Genomic DNA, 22,459 nt, shown 5'->3' with positions numbered 1-22,459 from the left:
TGTGCAAATCTACAGCACTATATACATAAACAATAATAATAATAATAATAATAATAATAACCACCCTTCAGAAAGAGATGGTAATTACATATAAACAGAAAAATGAATGACTCCATAGTGGTGACAAATGTATTTGGTTGTTTTGATGTATATGGAGTGTTTATATTTCCAACCCAGAGAAGTAGAACAAGTTTCTGAAACAACTTTTGACTGTTTCTCAGCAGTAGTGCCACTATGGAGACTTACAGACTAAGTAAAAGCTGCTGATGGCTGCTGTATTTGGAATTTAGAGAGAGTATTTGGTGTTGTAATTCTCAGGGCATTTTTTTTCTTTTTAAATAACCAGATGAGGTTTCTGTTGTCCCAAACTATTCAGTGGCAATTCCTGGTTCCAGAAGCAAATTTTTATTCCCATCTAGAGGGTTTTCTTTAAATTCAGGATATGCTGCAACAAAATTCTTGTTTTTCATAGTTCAATATATTACATTATTTACATTTCTTGGTATAGGAGAATCTAAGCATACACACTTATGGAAGGGGACCCCATTTAGCTTTTGTTATCAGATGGGGACTGATGCCTTCAAGGTATTTAGGCCTCTGTATAGATGTGCATATCCATTTTTTCAGAGGCATTTCTGAAAAGGGCATGATATGTAAGACGAATGAGTGAGTTCTGACTTAAACCCAGAGCTGAAGAACCGAAGAACCAAGGAATTGTGCTTTATACATAGCTAAAGGAACAAACAAGATGGTTCCGCGCAAAGCATTGATGTGACGAAGGTATTTGGCAACCGAGGCGAGGAAAGTCTGAAAACTTGGAAGCTGAAGTGGGGTGCCGTCCAGGTGTGACGAACCATGACCGGGAAGAACCTTATTTCCTGAGTCGCCATGATGAGGAACTGACAGGACAATGGAGAACTTTGAACAGAACGAGTTGCTTTGAACACGGACTGATCTGAACAACCTGTCTGTCCTCCCAAAAGAGGAAGTTGAGTAATGGGCTGCAAAATTGCAAGACTTCAGCAGCCAAGAGCCAGAGAGAAGAAAAAGTATAAAGACCCTGGACTTTCATCTCCATTTTGTTGGCACCATCCGCGGCAACGGTGTCATCCCCAGCCTTCGAGAACAACTGATCAATGTTCGGCGGAAGGAAAGTGTGTGTGAGTATTGTATGAATGTGTGAGTGAAAGAGCTCTTGATAATCAATGGTTGTGTTACTTGTGTGATTCAATAAATGTTACATGCATGGTGTTTAAAACCAAATTTGGTGTCTCAATGTCTTTCTCAGCCTTGCTGTGAATAAGTCCACAGAGGGAGAGGTTTTCATTACACGCTCTCAGGATAAACAGGTTGCCCTTACAATCTTGGGCATAACATATTTGGTGTCAGAAGTGGGATCCTAGAGCGTGGTGAGACTCTTTCTTTCTGGGGACTCTCATAGCTGGGGGGACAGATCTTGAGACTTGGTGCAAGGGGACGTCCTTGCTGAGAACAAGGGGCAAAGAGGGAACAGGTGGAAGTTTGGAAGCCTGTTTACACAACTTCTTTGTTCTTTGAGGGAGGAAGTTGGCGTGCTTCTTCCCGCAGTTGTAAGAAAAAGTTTGGAGCCAAGAGCAAAGAGGGAACAGGTGGAGGTTTGGAAGCCTGTTCACACAACTTCTTTGTTCTTTGAGGGAGAGAGTCGGCGTGCTTTCTCCTGCAGGTGTAACAAGAGCAGAGGAGGAACAGGTGGAGGTTTGGAAGCCTGTTTACACAACTTCTCTGTTCTTTGAGGGAGAGAGTCAGCGTGCTTTCTCCCGCAGTTGACATAATGTTTGGAAAGAAAAACAGAAGGGGGACGGGGGAAGGCAGGAACTCCGTCTCGGATAACCTTTTTTGTACTGTGGATGGAGAGATCAGGAAGGTTTCTCCTGCCAATGATCTTATTGAAGAGAGTAAAGATTGGGGTTCGTTTTTAAAAAGATCCCTTTTGAAGGGAAATAAGTACGAAATAGCTTTGAATAAGGTTTCAGAATGGTTTCAACAGGCATTGGAAAAACATGACCCCTGGGAAGCTTTGTATAAGGGAATTGGAATGTTTTGCTTTCATACAGCTTCTACTGACAAGGTAGGGCAGATGAAAGTTGGATTGCTGTTGGTGCAGGTTGGTTTGGATTATTTGAGTCAATGAGTGAAGTGGTCTGTTTGGATGCTTTGGAGGAAAAAGAGCAGGAATGTAAAATATAGAAACAAAGATTGGGTGTGCTGAAAGAAGTTTTGGTAGATAGTAAAATCCCATTGAAGAAAAGTAAATGTGTAGCTTGCCGAGGGACTGGTAAAGACAAAAAGAACCTGTTTTGCTGGCAGTGACAAAACACCTCTTGCCACCCTTGACAAATTGGCATCACGAACAGAAAAAGTATGAAATTTGCCATAGCCACTGATCAAAAAAAAAAGTTACTTTAATGGACTCATGAGCCAATGTTAGAATAACTAGAACTTGGTTACCAGGGAGGAAATCCCTGCAAACAATATTATTGGAAATTGCCTTTGTTTTAAAAGAATTAACTCTTTCCTCCCAGCCAGCTTTCCTTCTGGACAGTGAGAAACTTAAGAACGCTCTACAACCCTGCTGATAAGTTAACAGATCAGCAGAGAACATTTTAGCTTCATAGATGGACTTTTGATAAAAGGATAAAGGATAAGTCTTCCATGTGGAAAAGAAGGTGCTAATATATAGTTTTTTTAAAAAAATAGTGGTAAGAAGAATAAAATAAAAACAGAATCCTCATTTGAACCTTGTTTGTCTTTGTCTTTAGTATAAGCTAATAAGTGTTTTTAAATAGAGAATAAAAGACTGGTTTTTGGGGTTTTTTTGTCTCTGTGTGTGTTTCTAACAAACTGTGTCATAAATGTGGGTCTGTGGTAGAGAATTTAAAAATGGACATGTGTGTATTTTATGTTATTTATTGGAATTGCTTTTGTGTTGTTGATATATGAAAAACCATGGGCTTGGTTTAAAAACTGACTCTAGAGTATTATGTTTTACCTTGAGAAAATGACTGTGTGACTGTGTGTGCGAGTGTGTGAAGTTAGCCGGCTACAGTGTGTGAGCGTGTGAGTTTATAGGTTTGTGTGTGTTCCCCTTTCCTTTGATATATGCTGTGAGTAGGACAAATCCTATTTTAAATTGCTGCTCAGTTCAGGATATGAAGATAAGACAATCGCATCAGAAACAAGAGGGAAAAAAAAAGGGAAATATTAATAATGATATGAGGGCACAAGATGCTGAAATATAGACAGTTATATAGATGTTCTTTTGATGTTGAATGTTCTTTTGATGTTAATGTCAAAAGAACAAGAGGGGGAGGGTAAAGATGTGATACCCCTCCATATATATATAGTAATAGCAATTATAAAAAAAGAGAGAAAGAGATGGCTTAAAAAAGGATTTGAAATTGTAAAATATTTATATGGATGGTATAATTTAAAGGTATACAAACACATAAATAAAATTTCCTGTTTGGGATAAAGTTCAAGACAAGGGAGCAGAGGCTCCATATTCGGTTTTAAAGATATAAAAACATACTTTCACTTTTTTGTTATTTCTTTTGTATTTTTATATTTGCTCATTATAATGTTCTTTTCAGAATATAGAAGGTACCAGGACATCTGATCTATTGTTGCCTCAACAGGTTTTGTTTAAAATGCAAAAGATATTTTTCTTGGATACTGTATAACCCATTTGATAGTTGTATTAGAACTTCTTACTCAAGTACAGTCAATTTAATCATTCAGTTTCTATGTCCTCCAAAATGCGTCCTGCTTGCTTTCTGCTTGCTTCTTGCCTCAGCTGTTCTTGATTTTCAGCTCCTGGTTATACTTGCTGTTGCTGCTGCTGTGCTGAACATGAGCTGTTGATAAACCTGAGATGTGGGAACTATAGAAAAATATTTGTAGAAATAAAAAGATTGAAATGTTGGGTTCATACAGATTTTTAGTCAGGATATAAAATTTTGGGTTATAAAATAAAAGAATCAATGTGGCAGATAAAATTGATGGCATTAAAACAGACTGAAAAAAAATCAAAAAAATTAGAAACCCTATTTGCAATCAAAACATACAATTTGTATGAACTCAAATATAGTAAGAACAAATGAAACTGTAGATTTGGATCATGAAAAAAAAATGAGTTAAAAGAAATGATACCATTTGGAACTCAAGTGTTGTACCTCCATTTGGAACCAAAAGAGCATGCTCTGAGACCCAAGTGGAAGGGGCCATATATCATAATGGATCATATATGGCCTACCAATTATTTAATTGAAAAAGATGGAAAACCGAAATGGGTCCACCGAAACCAGATAAAAGTATATTGCGTTGAAAAATAACAAGCGTGTTTGGTTGTATATTTTCTTTTCTAGGATTAAATCACAGGAAGCAAGAAATGGAAAGACCTCCAAGGGGCAAATCGGACTTAGCCCTTCAGGATCCAGAACCTATGAATAAATTTTATTTGTATAGAATTTATAATCAAAGTTATATGCCAGAAGACTTAAATCAAACTGAATTGAATGAGAGGTATCCAAAATACCCAATGTTTCGTATAAATGGGAGTGTTATGTTTGGGTTGGGACAGGGAAGCATATGTTCTGGTTGGCAACCTTGAGACCTGAACATATGTTTCTTCTTTGACAAATGGACTACCAATTTTCATCCAAGAAGCTATCAATGTGTAGGGGTGGGATACTTGATTTTTCCAGTTCTTGTATATAAGTCTCAGGATCTCCAAGTTAGGCAAAAGCGGGATGCCTGTGGTGGGGTTTTAGGACCAGACTGTTCTGACACTGTGATCATAGATATCGATTGTCAGATGGTACATCAATTGGGAGGGCGGTCAAAGGAGCTTTCACAGGAATCCTCACTTTGGGAGCATATCTGGGAATGATAGCACAGGAAAATTGGAAGAGCATACTGTGACTTGCCTACGGACTGGAAAATTCAATAAATGCTACTGGAGAAATAGTATGAACGTTACAATTTGAAATTGAAGAATTAAGTCAAATGATAATGAAGCACAGATTAGCCTTAGATTATTTGTTAGCTTCAAAAGGAGGGGTTTTTTTTTTGTAAAATGATATTGAAGGAGATAAAGGAATAGAAGGGAATTGGTCTCTTTTCGGATGGCTAAGTGATTTGTGGCCATCTGCTGTATGGGTAAAAGGAAATCCTTATGGTAATAGCTATGGTGGTGGTTATGATTTGTGTGATAACCTGTTGTTTTCCAATTCTAATTTGTATGTGTCAACTTAGTATCGTTTCAGTGATACCTAAGAAGAAAGAAGATGAATTTGAATTATGAACCATGATTATGTGATTCAATTAATGTTACATGCATGGTGTTTAAAACCAAATTTGGTGTCTCAATGTCTTTCTCAGCCTTGCTGTGAATAAGTCCACAGAGGGAGAGGTTTTCATTACACGCTCTCAGGATAAACAGGTTGCCCTTACAATCTTGGGCATAACAGATAAAGGTAGGTGTTGTCACATTTATTAAACAGCATTCCTATTAAAAGCATTTATGAATGTGCAGAAAAAGTTTCTTAGAAACAGGCTTTAGGAGTGTGTGAATTAATGCCAAGGAAATTGCTAAATGATACATGCTTCCCTAAGGATTTGTTCTAATTGGAAATCAATACAGTTGTTAATGTTGCCAGAAGTAATGGTAATTTCTCTCCATGTTGTGTATACCATGCAGACCAAATAGGCAATAGCCAATTCTAAGAAAAAGGGGGAAAATGTGGTTTCCAACCTGGAATTTGACTAAGGACATGTTTGTGCTTTGTTTTTTCTGAACTCTGGTGAAAAAGATAGCAGCCAGTAAATGGTGTATGGAACATGGGATCTGGGAACTATATGTTCAACCATTTTAGTTATTGTGTTGCAACACCTTAATCACATTAATCATTTCAGCCTTGAATTTGGCTTTGATGTCCCTAATCAGGGGTCCTGCAGGTCACTATGCACTGTGAAGCCCAAAAATATATGGTGGCAATACTCTGTGTGTGTGTGTGTGTGTGTGTGTGTTTGTGTCTGTGCCTTCAAATTGCCTGTGAACTCTTGGCTACCCCATGAATTTCATAGGATTTTCTGAGGCAATGAAGGTCAGAGATGGTTTTTCCAGTTTCTTTCTTTGAAATACAGCCTACACCACTCGGTATTCATTGGTGGTCTTCCATCCAAATACTAACAAGGACTGACCCTGCTGAGCTCCCAAGATCAGACAGAATTAGGCCAACCAAAAGTTGAAAAAACCATCATGATACTTTTTGATGCCACTATCTTTCAGGCAAAGAAAATAAAAAGCACATAGGGGGAGAAAAATGATGGTGTGAACGTCACAGCATCTACAACTTGTTTTGTGATAGTGTAGATGGAAGGGTCCATGTAGATGAAAAGGCTGTGCCATACTCCTTCATGACCATATGATGACTAGGGACAAAGGCAAAGAATGGCAAGTGTTCTTTTCTCATTTGAAGTTACAAAGCCTCCCCCTTGGCAGTCTGGCTTTAGCTCTATTGAGTGTGAGCCCCTAGCCTTCTTTATAGGAAGAAGGAAGTGAGTTCCTGAGGAAGCCTTTAAGTTGTTGGTTTTGGAGATAAATTTAGAAGTTGGAACAAGTAAAACATGTTAATGGGATCTAAAGTAAATTGTTTTACCTTGTTTCAGTGGAAATCAACTCTCACAAAATCAAATTCCAGTATAAGATAACAAACAGTCCACTTTGTCCAGTTTAGGATTCCTCTGCTAAGAGGCTAAATTCTTCCAGTAACATCCTCCCTCTCACTTGGGTAGCCAGGATGACCATAAAGCAAAATCCAAAACACATATTGGGGCAGTATCTTTATTAGGCTGATAAAAAATGTAAAAATTCATAATATTAGCTTTAAAAGTCCATTGACTTTATAAACTCAAATGGAGTAAGAAAAGGTTTACTGCCTTTCGTTGACTGCCTTTGTCCTTGGCAACAGGGGTTTGTTATCCTTTTTTTGTCTGCACAGACTGCAAGAAGTATGACATGAGCACCATCACTCCCCCCCCCCCCAAGCATCCTTTTAACCATTTTTTTTGGTGGTGTGATGAATTTTGCACCTTTGGGTTGGCCTAATGAAGTACCATCACAATAGGCTTTTATGGGTAACACACCTAGACCTGTACACACACACACACACACACACACACACAATCTTTCTGACAATGTGGGGCCCATGGTTACTTAAAATGTAATTTAAAAACAAAATAAAACGTGTACTAAAAAGTTTTAAAAGACCATACTATTAAAATAGATTTAAAATTAATTTTAAAACCTTTAAAATAAAGATCAAAGTCCAACACACCCCATTATAAGACCTTTTTGCACAACCAATTCAAAATCAATGGCATGTCAAAATGACAGAAGAACAAGGGGGGTGGGGAGCTAGCTGAACCTCCCATGAAAGTGAATTCCATAGTTGGGGGAGAAGCCTTCAAGAAGTCTCCTTTCTGTATCCTCAACAAATGCACTCGTGAAGGTAGTGGGACTGAGAGAAAGCCCTCCCCAAAGATCTTAAAACTCAGGCATGGTCATATGGGGAGCCAACAGTCTTTGGGATAGTTTGGACCAAAGCTATATAGGGTTTTATAGGTCATAACCAGCACTTTTATTTTGTACCATTAACCTGTGAAGCTCTTTCAACAAAGGACTTATATTTTCCTTATAATCATCCCCAGACAACAGCCTGGTCACAGCATTTAGGATTTGTTCTAGCTTCCAGACAGTTTCTAAAGATAATTCCACATTGTGTTCATTACAGTAGTCCACTGAGAGTTACTACTCCTAATGCCCAGGAGATCCTCATACACCAGAGAGGCTGACTTTTCATTTTTACTTGTAAAACAGTTCTGTGGGCTGAGAAGAAAGCAAGTTGGAAATGTCACAAGTGCTAGCCAGTAGGGGTCAATTTGTTCAGCCTGAATCATAGTGAAAGCCTATAGAACTGCTTAGTTCAGAATTCAACAAGAAGTCAAAAAAGTGTGTGTATGTTTTTATGGCTGTGATGAGGTCAGTGATGCTTCTGACCCTCTCAAAATGCTAGGTTTCTCTTTGTTATCATTGCAGTAGAAAATTAGTTTCTGTCTCCAAAATATTTTTCCATGCAGAGTTCCCCCACTCAGACTGGCTTCTATGCTCATTTCAAGCTTTCAACACAATCCTAAGTTACAAGCAGAGATAATTGATTTGTGCACAGACAGGTTTGAATGTGGAGTGTGGTTTCCTCTATTCTAGTTACCATCATTTTGATGTGGCTAGTTAGTGTGTTTTACTTCAAGCAGGGATCTCTAAATTGGATTTGCTGGACTCTACCCTAGTCCCTCTCTTTTAGGCTAACCTATTTTATAGAGTTGATATGAGGATAAAATAGAAGGTGGTGAGGACAAAATGAAAGACTGATTTCTTTGGGGGGAGAAATCTAATTAAAATTTAACAAACCAAGAAATTCCCTTTCTGAAACATTAATCTGTACACACAAATAAGTACAACAGATGCCCGACTCACTGTTTTCTTTCCTCAAAACTTACTTTCTTCCAGTGTAAAACCACGATAGTGCTGAGAAGTGTATGTGGGATTTTTCTACAAGACAGTGAAAAGCTTGCTACATATTAAACACAGGATTTTAATTAAACCCTCTTTAGTGAGATCACCAAGCTCTTCTAAATGCAATTTTCTGCTGAAGAGCCCTTGAGAAAAACTGCAGACACAGAATTCTTTGCCAAAAATTTCATATTTGATATTTCAGTTTTAAGGCTTTAAGCCACAAACATCTTGTTTAAAGTGACTTGATGTAACATCATTTTAAATATTTTATTTAATGGTTTTTAAAAAGCCCAACCACCCTACTTTAGGTGAATTGATGAGAATTATAATACTATTGATTTTTCTTTCTGTTTCTCCTGTCTTTTATCTGTTGCCCTACTCATCTTCCTGAACTGGATAGCCAAATTATAGTGAGTCATATGCAAGTTCCCATCTTAGCCTATCATATATGGCAGGTGATAGAAGGAATGTTGAAAAGAGGTTGTCTATACAGGCTAATTTAAAAAAATAGCTGTAATTTAACAACAAAATATAGAACTCTTATTGGTCATTCAGAGAATAAATAAATCTGAAATATTTATTTGTAAAGTTAAAGTTTTTTGATACTACAATATGCACAATTTTTGAGAGTTCTGATACAGGTACTTAGTGTCTTTACGCATTTTGAAAGTGCCCTGGCCAAGGCTCCCGTCCAACTCATGGTTCTGACAGTGCTCCCCCAGGCAGATTTATTAGGCAACATGAGAGGCAATGACAGAGTAGTTGCTGAGAGACTACCATATTAGGTAGTGGCAGATGACACCATCTTCAATGCCCTCTCCATGCCCATGCACCAGACCCAAAGTAGCATCACACTGAGACACTCTCTGACAGGGGACTAGAAGCACTTGTTGGCTTACTATGATTCCACTTTTGCAGTTTAGGGAAGCGTATTTAGAATTGGCAGGCAGAGAGCTCTATTGCCTCACCATAGAGTTCCACAGGCTGTAGCCATGGCAGTAAAAGTGGAATCACAGTTCTATAACTGTGTAATTGAGCATCTGCATCTTCTTGTACCAGAATAATGTTATTCTAGCGGAAGGGAATACTTCGTGGTCTAAAGTGCCACAACCTGCTCATATAAAATCAAAATCTCTATAGGGAGGGGTAAATCAGACCTGCCAGTCTTAGGGGGGAAACCGACAGGATGGAAAGGGTGACTTGTTTAGACTGAAGGATTGAAAGTTCTTTGCCATTTGTCAACTAATCTGTATCTGTTTAAAGGTTTCTTTTATCACCTGGGTTTCCAACTCATAATCACAGTAAAGGACAAACAGGTACGAGAGAGTTAACATTACCACTCTACTTACATATTCTTAAGCACTGGAATCTAAGAATATTTATATATATTTTTATTTTTATTTTATATGGAAGGATGAACAGACCTTCTGTTAGTCTTTTAGGCAATTTATTATGTGCAGTCATAGATATACATGTATACACTCCCCTTAGGGAAAACATAGACTTTTCAGTGTTTAGAGACATTGGCGCGGTACAGAGTGCCAAAAAGTACTTCTATACTTAACCTCCCCGGTGCCTCTCTTTGCTCTGCAGGAGCACCGCAGCAACCAAATTGCGCAATGCTGCTACAGAGCAAAAAAGGAGCGCCCGGAAGCAGTTCCTTTTTGTGGTGCCTCTGCGATGCTGCAAAGTGCCAGAGCCGGTGTGGTGACATCGCAGCTGTGCCACCCCGTTTGGAAGTGGCGCAGCTGCAACGTCACTGTTACGCGCCCCATCTGGTGGGCGCACCGCAGCTGTGGCGCGTCCATGACGTGGGAGGGTTGCCGGGCGTGTGAGCGCTCTGCCCACCAGGCAACCCTTGCACGTGATGAGGGCGCTGCAAAGGCCCGTCTGTTCCAGGCCATTATTTCATTACATTACATGTAAGGCATCATTTCTTCATAAGGAATTGAACCTTTATAACATCTGCATTTCCTTAGCAGCCAACTTCTATACTTAACACATAAAGGAACATTAACAGATCCCTCCTCCACATATATGAAGGATCGATTCTACATAACAGTTGGGTGTCTTCACCCATATTCCATCCATAGAGAAAACACATAGGCATTCAAGGGATGTCATATCCCCGGGCATTGCGGTATCTAACAGTATCCATTATATATCCGTGAACATTCATAAAGGGCATCCATTGTTTATAATGGGCATATATCAATTCAGATATGAAACATATCTAGTCTGTTTGAGAGCAGAGGTTACCAGCATGATTTGGGCAGTTAACAGCCAGGAACAGCATAGGCTCCTTAACAGCCACATCTGCATGGGAGGGTGATGCATAATTCTGATTGCTATGTCTCCCTTCTTGGTCAGTTTAATATACTTCCCAGCCTCATATCCTAAGCATTGCTTTATCTAGTATCTATGAACATCCAGAATGGTCATCTATTGTTCACAATGGGCTTATATCTATTCAGATAGGAAACAGAGCATGTAGGCTTGTTAATCCTCAGAATCTTTACGCTCATTTATGTAATGATTGTTTCCTATGGATTCCTTTGCCCTTTGGATTCTGAGAGACACAGCAAGTGGGTTTTTCTAAGCTGCACTTTATTGTAGCTTTGGAACACACAGTTAAATGAAGTTTGCATGAAATCTACATATATCATTTTCAATTTGCAGCCCTTCCATGCTTCTCTTGTTTCTTCCATTCATTTTCTTACCAGAAAAACTCAGGGTTAAAAAAAAGAGAATGAAAGATATTAGAGCTGTGCAATGCTTTTTAACTGTACACCCTCAGTCTGGAAGCATTTGGGGTTTCTTTAAAAATGGATGAATTTATCCCCAAACAATCTACATAAGGCTGAAGGGTGGGGTATAAGTACTCAAATAAATAAATAAATAAACAAACAAATAAATAAAGGGGGCAGAAAGGAGAGGAAGTAGTGCAGTTTTATGGGTTCCAATAACGGAATGGTTTGGGCAGCCCTCTTCAATACCAATGCTTTGTGGGGTAACATTTGGCATGACTGTCTATGTTTAAGTCATTGGAGATGCTTGCACTGTTTAATGAGAATATCTGGATTACCAGCTAGATTTTAATCTTCTGTTCTCTACACAGCTGGAATATGGCAACAAAGGAAGGGGGAAAACAATATTTTCTCCTGATTTTTCATCCATTTTTCTTAAACTAGTCCAAAATAATTCATCTAACTCTTCTGTGACTTGCTTCACTTGTGCTGTATGTCTTTTACATTCCCTCTCTCATCCAGCTTTCATTATCCTTCTTTTGTTCTCAGTGTCCTTGGCAGAATAATCTTCACAGTATTCTTTTTCTCAATCAAATACTATATAAAAATAAGTGTTTTCTCTCTTCTCTGTTCTTTCTAAATAATTTATCTTTCTTTCTTTCTTATGGGCCACATGTTTTATTTACCTATTTTTCCACTAGAATATTTTTATCTCTTTTCATAATTTATATCATATACTTTCTTCTGCCTTCTATTATTCAGTATTGTAAATCATGGCTGGAATCCTTTCCTACAGAGGAAGCCCATTTATCATTGTCTTATACAGCCACCACTGTGCTTATTTTTTAGGTGTCATTTTAAGAAGGTTCCTACATATTAGGGCCCGGCCTTGAGTCTCAGGGCCCTCTCTAAGGGCATCAGGTCAAGGGAAGGAATCTCAGAGTGAGAAACTGCCTTTAAGGGAAAATGTTTGTTTTTTGCTTTGTGCTGTTGGCACTTGATTCTTTTCTCTTTTGATCCTTGATTTCAGTTTTTTTCTCTTTGTACTTCCTGCCTAGACTTATCTTTACTCTCATTCACTAGCTCTCTATTTCTCATCTTTAACCCTCCTATACCTCCTGATTAAATATGTTTCTTTTCCAAACTAGGAAATATTTCATTTCTTAGACTTTGTGGTGTTGTTTTTTAAATGAATAAAATGACTGTGACTGATGCTTAATATACCATAGTCAGTGACATCACCAGGGCTTGCCCCCAAGACATCACTAGGGTCATCCCTCAATGTCCATTTAACCCTAAATTACAGGGTCCAAGATATTCCTGGCTTGGTGAACCTACCTTCTATACAATTAGCTTTCTAAACTACCCTCATGGAAACATAATCTATGTATCTTTTTTAAAAAGAAAAAAAAAACTTTTGTTACATTATCACATGCATGTACTGTAATGATTTTTCTCCTGTTTCCCTTTTTCCTCTGCCACAATCCACTGTTTTCCTGACAATATGTCAGCTTCTTCAATCACATCATCTAAACCAGATATTCCCAGATTATCTCTCCAGCTCCTCACTCAAGATTTTACTAAGAAAAAAGTTTAGATTATAATAGTACAAATAAGAATATATACATTTGGTTTTAATGCAAATGCCAAGGAGTGTGACTTCCAGAAAATGTGTTTAGATTACAACAGATTCAAGTTTGCAAGCATACCAGACCAGATTATTTATCCATCAAAACTGGTATCATCTATTCAGACTGGCAAGAGATTCTCTCGTGACTGGCAGAAGTCTTTGCCATCATCTGCTTTCAGGTATTTGGAATTGGAGATGGTAGAGACTGAACCTGGGAAACTCTGTATGTGAATTAATAATAATAATTTGTTTTATTTATATACCGCTATTCCAAAGATCATAGCGGTGAACAGCAAGTAAGCTAATTAGCAAGTAAGCTAATTTGCCCCCAACAGTCTGGGTACTCATTTTAGCGACCTCGGAAGGATGCAAGCCTGAGTCGAGCTTGGGCCCTTTTGCTGGTCTTGAACTCGCAACCTTGTGGTTTCGAGTGAATGGCTGCAGTACAGGCATTTAACCACTGCGCCACCAGTGAAGTATGTGATGTACTACTGAGCTTCAGTAACTCTTCAATATAACATGAAATAGCACAATTTCTAACTTGAAACTCTGTGCCAAACCAGTTTTCTGCCCTCAAAAGAAGTGTGTCTGCATGGAAAGTTTTCCAGAGGCAGAAGTATCCAATATGTACTTCACCTCGATATGCCTATGGTATTCTAAGTTGGTTCCTTCCACAAGTTATATTGAATGTTGTTGTCTTTATGCCAAAGAAAATATTGTCTTGTCATTCTTGTTTTGTTTTTGCACTCCTTTAGTTTTTGGGTTCATGGCCAATGGCAGATAGATGACTGTGGGGTAATGTCAAAAACAACAGGAACTTATAGGGTAGTTTTAAAGTGGATTGAACTTCTTACCCCAAAACCCTGTCAAAAGCTACACTCTTTAAAAAGTATTTTCATGTAATCATGTGAAAATGTTTGTGGCATATTCAACTTACTAGGAGAAGGTGGTTTGTGGGGATGGGAAAAATATTTTTAAACTTTTTGTTTATTGAAATACTCATTTAAAAACCACCTCCAGCATCTAGGCATTTGCCAGTATATATAGATAGTTAGATGCCATGTTTATGAGACAGAGAAAACTACATGGGGGTTGAAGAGTGTTATTTTCATTATTTGTGTAGATTTTATATGGCAATTCATCTGTAGTTCTATAGTAAAAATACTTTTTTGTGGTGCTACATGTTATTGTACAGTCACAGTCTTGGCTTAGGGCCATTTTAAAATAAAAATCAGGAGGTCATTCTGCTTCCAAGTAATTCAATGAACTTTATCTTTTTCCTATTTGACATCATAATTAGTATTCTGCATTTGCCTTTATGAACGGGGATGTTATATAATATATGGATTCAACAGAATCTGATTATGAAGGACAAGTATTTGAGCTAACATGTGACTTGGCCCCCATGGTACTTTCTATCATGTTATTATTATTTTTTTCACTGACAGAAAGGGGTTTTCAACAAGTTAGAATCATAAAATCATAGAGCTGGAAGGGACCTCATGGGCCATAAGTCTTATCCCCTTACTCACTGTAAGATCTCCAGCTAAAGCTGGCCAGGTACTTTTTGAACACATTCAGAGAAAAGACCCACCATCAAAAAGTATGCTTCTATTAATACAGGTTAAAATAATCTTTTTTGCTGCAGTACAACACTGCTGGCTCATGGTCACCTAAAAGTGTGGTTTTTGTGGCCTTAATGTAGGATTTTGATGTAGAAGGTTGATGTCCCCCCTTTTTTTACAACAGATGTGCCTTGATAATGTGTTTTAATATTAAAATGTATTTGAATATTATTTCAGGCAGATCCCCAGTTGTGACAATTTCCTGCCTACTTCACACAAAACTAGACTTCCAAGGTTGGCATCATCATTTGATGAGATTTAATTTAAATTTTAAAATAAAATTCAGCTAGAATACATCAGATGACAAACAATAATCTGTGTGTACATAAGAGAAGGAGGGAAGAAGAGGAAGAACAACTAGAATTTTAAAAGATATTAGGTAGCTTTGCAAAACAAATGGGTCTGGCAAACTTTAGCCATAAAAGTCAGCTTGAAATGGAAAGAAACGTGCATCATTTAGAGCTTTGTAGGGCTATTTTCCTGAGGTCATTCTACCTAAAATAATTTATGTTTTTTGTGGTGGTTGAAGAATATTTTTGTCTTAAGGGTTGAAGTTTTAGGAAGTAAATATATTGGATTAAGAGTAAAAGCTGAAGGAACTGGTATGACATATTCAAAGACAAATATGCTTTGTTTGCAGTAATATTTTTTAAAGGAAATGTGCTATTGCTGTAAAACAAAGGCAGACTCTTCTTTTGATATTTCAGGAATATTGCCTTGATATGAACCACTGTGCTGTTTGAAACTCTAGAGAAAATCTGGCAATCACAATTTTAACAGCCAACATCTCATTAGGAAATATGTTTTTGAAACAAAGTATTCCATTGTCTAAATATTGCTGAAGCAGTGTAAAGTTAAAAGTAATTGGATATGGATATGTGTATGCATGTATTAACTCTCCTTTTTTTAACTGTGTATTTGCTTTTGAAGGCATAATCAAAAACTCTCTTGGTACATAGCATCCATCAGTCATACAGTGGGGCAAAATCTATTCCAGTATATCCATTTTTTGTAGATTTCTATCTATACTACCCAAGGCATTATGGTGCTGTAGTATACAAAAACATTAACCATTTTATTAATAGTGTCTTTTGTTCTGGTTACATAAAGTCAATTAGAAGGCCCCTTTTTAGTTGTGTATCATATATTCCACAGAATATGGCAGAGAGCTTTTATAGGTCAATGTCATCTGCTTCACCCCAAAATACAAATCTATGGGTTGGAGCCAAATTTTTATCATTCTCCTGGCAGAGAATACATGTGGGGCTTGACTCAGAACAGCCTTGCTCATGGAAAATGGTAACATATGATTTTTGCAGTTCACCCCTCATTTATCAGCCTACAGTATCTCCTCTGCCCTCTGTTCCATACAGTACTCATAGAGCAGATTTTCATGGGCTGCAGGAGGAAGAGAGAATCAAAGATATAAGATATAGTAAATAAACAAATATATGATAAGATATGGTAAGTAAATTGTTATATAAATAAATGTATAGATAACCACACACTTGAGCACAACAGTCGAGTGGGATATAAATCATCCACCACCATCCTCCTCATTATTACAAGATTCCACAGGTGCAGGTGGAAGCTCAGAATGGATAGTGAAGGCAAACTGATCCCTCCACTAATACAAAACCATGGGAATATTAAAGCAATCACAAATTAGCTAGGCCATCCATTTTTTGTAAGCCCAGTCTCCACAATAACTCCTTTACCATCTACTGCAGAGGTTCCCAATTTTTCGTCCTCCAGATGTTTTGGACTTCAGCTCCCAGAATTCTTGACTGTTAACCAAGCTGACTATGGCTTCTGGGAATTATAGTCCAAGGCACCTGGAGGACCAAAGCTTGGGAATCACTGATCTACCATATGGCAAGATTAAAGGCATCCAGTGGTAGATTTAATTATCATGAGGCTCAGAGAAATTAGCTTATTTCCTTCAGAATGTGAGAGAAGGAGATGAACAGCAGGATCTAGCTAGAAATCTTCAGATGTAGCCATGTTGGCTATTAATTTGCCCCCAAAGGTTCACCTTGTGATTATACCTTTGTATAAATCAAAATGCACAAAATATGTCATGCTAGCTTTCCAAACTTAGAGGCTTCCTCATTCAGCAGAGATGGCAAAAAAGAGCATTTGGGGGAAGGAAAGTGTTGTTGAGAGTGCCAACATCTACCTTTTTACTCTGGGATGTCATACAGAAACAGCTCAGAAAGAAGTGCTTTGTAACTTCAAATGAAAAAGCAAAATTTAATTGCTTCTGTTTTAATGCCTTCATTCCCACTCAATAATGATCAGTATATATTTGTGTGGCCGTAGGCACTTCCTTAACAAAATCTTCCTGATGCCAACTACGTATTTACTAAGAGTGGAAACTGTGTGCCCTTCCAGATGTTGTTGGACTGTTGAGAGCCATAGTCCAACAACATCCGGATGATCACACAGTCACCACCCCTATATTGTACCATAATTATTGTTATTCAGCCCAGATATACACTGTAGTTTTTTTCTCTCCCGCACAGAAAATAATTCTTTCCAGATTCATGTAAATTTCAATATATTCCTAAAGGTGACATCTTTCCTATTCATAAACCATGTTCCTTGTCCCCAAATTCTAATTGGTACCTTGGAGTAACAGCCCCTATTACAAGTTCAACACTTTTTCTAAGTAGCAGCTATTTTCATTAAGAAAAACAGATGTAGCAGCAAACTATTTTGTTGTTAGCAAGCTCTTTAATTAATTGTTTGAAAGGTTAGGCACAGTTTATTCATACATGACTGCCAGAAGTCTCAAAAGTTACTGTTTAACATACTGAACAGGTTCCAAATCATTGTGCATAAGGGAATTAAAGGTTTCCCCACAACAAAGTGGCAGATTTAATTATCACAAGGCTTCCAGAAATGAAGCTAACTGAAAAATTATACTAGGAAAAAACATGTTTTATTATTTCCCTAAAGAAGAGGCTTGCTCAAAACATGTTGGAACTTTTTAAGCAAATATTGTTTTGCACCAGTTTGTAGTTTTTGTTCTTCCTTTATTAGATCTAATAATCACCTGGGCTCCAAAGAGGCCAGTGTGTGCACAAAAAGTGTTTTTGTGTGCAAATGAAGATCTGAATGTGTGTATAATTTTACTTTCAATTGTAACAGTCCTTCTCATCACACTGACATCCACTTTGGAAATTATCCTCATCTTCAGGTGTGGTTTTCATGTGTTTAAGAGACTGTAAAACAGAAAGGACCATGAATAGCATTGGTGCAGATGAAGTCCTCTGAATTCTGGCCATTTAGAAAAAGGCAAAGATGCATTATCTAGCTCATTGACTATCTGTCTGCCTATTAAATATCTGTCTGCCTATCCGTATATCTAAATACTATATATACTCAACTATAACTTGACTTCATGTACAAGTTGAGGGTACGTTTGGGGGAAGATGAAAGCAAAGATGAAGCAAAGGAAAATAAAAGGAACTTACAAAATTCCAGCAGGCATAACTGTGCTCACCCTAAAGGCTGGATAGATGGGGAGAAAACTATGGTAACTGGTGGCTCTGCAACGTATGGGTGAGGCAACCAGGTATAGGATGGGGTGAAAAAGTGTGGACATGTGAAGAAGGTTGTAAAGGCAAAGCAAAGTAAATGGCAAGTATGTTAGCAGTGATTATAGCCTTTAACTTTAATGCCATGACCTTGCCTAATTTTAACCCAGAAAATCTGACAAACATTTGTAGAGGCCATTGCTTTCTTAATGTGCTCTTAGGACTGATTAAGCTCTTGCCTATCACGTCTCTATTCAGAGAAAGGGATGGTTCCTTTTTTTTTTTTTTTAATAAGAGTTAAAGTACAGTGCTTACCTTGACCCATGGAAAAGTTTTTTGGGTCAATATTTTGACTAAAATTTCTTGACTTATACATGAGTATATACAGCACATGTAAGGCTATTACTGATAGTCTACAATGGATACTTAGTTATGTATTCATAACTAAGTAATTACTGTGGTCTGACCCCCTCCAGCCTATTTTGACAGTCAACAGCCACCCCATGTGAAGGAGGTCTGTTAAGCTGTAGATTGGGGTGCAGCGAGGAGGATGTTTTTTGCTCCTCCTGCCAGCAAGTGAGGCTCTGACAAGGAACTGTAACAAGGCTCCTTCTTCTAATTGTCTGGTGGGAGGGTGACAAAGCATAATCTGCCTTGTGCCCTGATCAGCCGTCAAACTGATCTCCTTCAACTAATGAGGCTGCTGGCTATTAAGGTGGGTTCAGGGCGGAATTTAGATAGTCCTACTTAATACAGAGGAATTATGGATTTGTAACTCTAGGTTATGAATCCATGACCAGGTCCACATGGTCAGAGTATTCTGGGAGCTTCCTCAATGTCCCCTGGTTACTTGGGGCTCTCCAGTGTAATGCCAAGAAGATGTTCACATGTATGCCCCACTGTGGTGCCAAGTACTGTCAAAGTGAGTTGCTCACTCTGAGGTCAGAACAAGGTGCCCAGTGTCTACCACATGGGTGACCATCTTGTTCTGACTTCAGAGTGAGAGACTCACCATGGCAGTGCTGGGGACCACAACAGGGCATGTTGTAAACAGCTGGCAAGCATTGGAATAGGGGGCTCCGGATCTTCCTGGTGGTGCAGTGGTTAAATGCCTGCACTGCAGCCACTCACTCACAAATCACAAGGTTGTGAGTTCAATACTAGCCAGGAGCTCAGGGTCGACTCAGCCTGGCATCCTTCTGAGGTTGCTAAAATGGTACCCAGCTTGTTGGGGGCATAAAATCATAGAATCATAGAGTTGGAAGAGACCACAAGGGCCATCCAGTCCAACCCCATTCTGCCATGCAGAAACTCACAATCAAAGCATCCCTGAAAGATGGACATTCAGCCTCTGCTTAAAGTCTTCTAAGGAAGGAGACTCCACTCCACATTGGAACACTCTCCGAGGGAGTGTGTTCCAATGTCTAGCAGTTCTTACTGTTAGGAGGTTTCTCCTAATGTTGAGGTGGAATCTCTTTTCCTGTAGTTTGCATCCATTGTTCCTGGTCCTTTTCTCTGGAGCAGCAGAAAACAAGCTGGCTCCATCCTCAGTATGACATCCCTTCAAATAGGTTACACATTGTAAATTGCTTAGGTAGTGCTTAAATGCACTGATACGTGGTTTAGAAGTGTACTTGCTATTGCTATTCTGAGATGATGTGGAGCAAAATGAGATTTAAAAAATGTTTTAAGTGGGGGGAGTATGCAGCATCCAGATAGTTCACACCAGAACCAGGAATTGCATTGTGCATCATCTGGATTCCCCACTGAGAGGATTGGGGGAGGAAGTTTTATTTGGCTTATGTCAACAACCTCTATTACTGCAAGACCAGATGCCAGTCTATTTCATGTAATCTTCTTCTGCATATAAAACTGATTTATTACTTATTTAGCACAATCATTATTTACTATTTACTAAAATAACAAAAGAACAATAGGAACTATCCAGAAATATGTATGCCCCACTGGATACAAGAATCCCAAGAGTTTAGCTGAAGTCTTGTGTGGAGGATCAAAAACAAATGAGTTATCAGGCAGAATAACTGTGGAAATGGTGCCATTTATTAGGTTGTTAGAGTTACTTCCTAGTGTGTTAGAAGAAAAATATTTAATAAAAAATTGACTGGTTTTCATTAGTAAGTCTTGAATTTCAAATATTGACAGAACAAATGTTGACAGAAACAGTAGCAAATACCAAGACCATTTATTTCTATGTCTTCAATATTTTTAGTTTGGGCAAATATTCATATAATGCAGGAAGCTATGGATTTCTCCCAATAATGTTATGCTCCAATTATTTATTTGTTTGATTGCCCAGGAAGAAACAGTATATTATTTTCAGCATCGAAGAGGGGGAAGGAATAAAAAAATGCATGTTGCTTTCAATTAAAGTATGCTTGTTAAAGCCTGCGGTTTGTTGTTTTAGAAAACTTGTGAAAGCTATGAGCTCAAGAGTGATCAAAGGTGCTTCCTCAATGAATTTCTTGGATTTCCCATTCAAGGGCAATTTATAAACATAATATTTAGCATATATACAGCACAGAATGCTCAAAGCACTTTCATATATCATCCAAGCAAGGTTAAACTAAATTGTTCCATTGGCTTCAATGAGAAACAGTCTCTGCCAAGGAAGTCTTTAGGAAATCCAAGCATAAGTTTCACTTTAAGCACCTGAAATTCAGGACTGCTTGCAACCTCTTGTTCTAATTATGAAACATAAGTATTATTCTGATCCAGAATGCAGTGATGAGATCCAGTCAGAAGGTCTGCTCTAAGGCCTTGGCCATCTGCTGATACTTTCCCACTTTAGCCCTAGGGGTGGAGTCGTTCAGTGCCTGTAGTGCAGCCACTCACTCATAAACCACAAGGTTGTGAGTTCAGTACTAGTCAGGGCTCAAGATTGACTCAGCCTGGCATCCTTCCAAGGTCACTAAAATGAGTACCCGGCTTGTTGGAGACAATTAGGTTACACATTGTAAATCGCTTAGGGAGTGCTTAAGTGCACTGATAAGCGGTATAGAAATGTACTTGCTATTGCTATTTTTGGCAATCACTTATTTCACTAAGAAAACAAACTCAGAATGTGTCCATTTCTTTAGTGAAAGTGAAGAAGTGTCACCAGAATATGAAATCCTCAGCATAGACTTCAGAGTAGTTCAAATCTGTATGCCTTTATTTCTTAATTATTTCTTTGATTAAGAAATAATATCAGTAGACTTCTTGCTATTATATTATTTGAAAGTGTGTAGTAAAACTGTAGATGACTTAGGAGCTATTACCATATAAAATCAGAAGTCTAAATTTGACCTAGGAGAGATTTTGTTGTTGTTGCTATTGTCATAGCATATTTGTAAGATTTAACACTTCAGGACTGATGTTCTTGGTAAGATTTTTAATTGATTCAGAGAGCATTAGGAATGAAGCAATGATTGCTCTAATTGCTTCCCATTAAACTGGTTGTAAGATGATATTCTACTTCCATCTGAACTGCTTTGCAGCTGTGCTGTGTTAATAGATCAGCTCATTTTTATCTCTTTGCTGCTGCACTCAGCCTTCCTTCTTTTTGAACTCTGTGGTGCTTTCAGTGGTTAGTCATATATCCCAAACTATGTACTAATCAGTTTGAGCCTGAATTGTGCTTCAAGGTGAAAATATTCAAGTTTTTCTGACTGATGGTCACAAAATGTTTGATTGGCAGGAAACATGACAAGGAGCATGTTGTTTTCTGCCAATACAAATTGTTCCACTAAGATATTATCATAGATTTGGAATTGCTACATCCTGCCTTCTCTTTTCCTGCTTTGTTCTTGGAGCCAGTAGGGTAAGACACCATTCTTGCTGGAAGTGGACTGGCCATATAGTGAGCCAGTAGATAGTGTTGATGGAACAGACTGGCAGGACTTTGGATAATCCTAAAACTAGCAATTTACTCAAATAAAAGAGAAGATCGAACAGGATGTGTTACTTGGTTGTGACTTTGAATCTTGTGCCTGCATTTTTCTCCACTTTTTAGTATTTTATTTTATTTTTTAATTTCTTGTGATCATGACATGGGGAAACAAGAGTATCAGTTGTTTTCTCTGCACCATTTCCAATTGACAATCTTCTCCCCCAAGCTGCTAATTATCTCTAGAGCTAACTGTTGCAAAAACAATTGGTGGGGATAATTTCAGAGAGATAATACAGTGGTTTAAGCCATTAATAAACCTTATTTCCCCAGTTCAAGTCCAGTCTAGATCTTAATGTGCCTGATGATCATTGTGGGGGTGGACGGAGAAAAACAAAACAAAACAGAATCCCAG

The 22,459-nt window shown here is 38.1% G+C and overlaps 1 protein-coding gene across 8 annotated transcripts in view; it reads right to left on the bottom strand.

Annotated features, from left to right (window-relative positions):
- The window catches only part of HS3ST5 (heparan sulfate-glucosamine 3-sulfotransferase 5), a 220,883-nt gene that overhangs the window by 60,361 nt on the left and 138,063 nt on the right, over positions 1-22,459 (bottom strand). The window contains exon 1 of one of the 8 annotated variants that reach the window (XM_089528511.1): positions 3,751-3,824. The exons of the other annotated variants lie outside the window; for them this stretch is intronic. The gene's annotated coding sequence lies outside the window, so the exon portion shown is untranslated. Of the gene's footprint in view, positions 1-3,750; positions 3,825-22,459 lie in introns of those variants that run through there. 8 annotated transcript variants of the gene reach the window in all.

This window comes from Sceloporus occidentalis, unplaced genomic scaffold, assembly GCF_023333645.1.
Source record: "Sceloporus occidentalis isolate IW3139 unplaced genomic scaffold, rSceOcc1.0.p SCAF_6, whole genome shotgun sequence".
Lineage (NCBI taxonomy): Eukaryota > Metazoa > Chordata > Lepidosauria > Squamata > Phrynosomatidae > Sceloporus > Sceloporus occidentalis.
The sequence above is the reverse complement of the archived record's forward strand: the minus strand, read 5'-3'. Positions and strand labels throughout refer to the sequence as shown.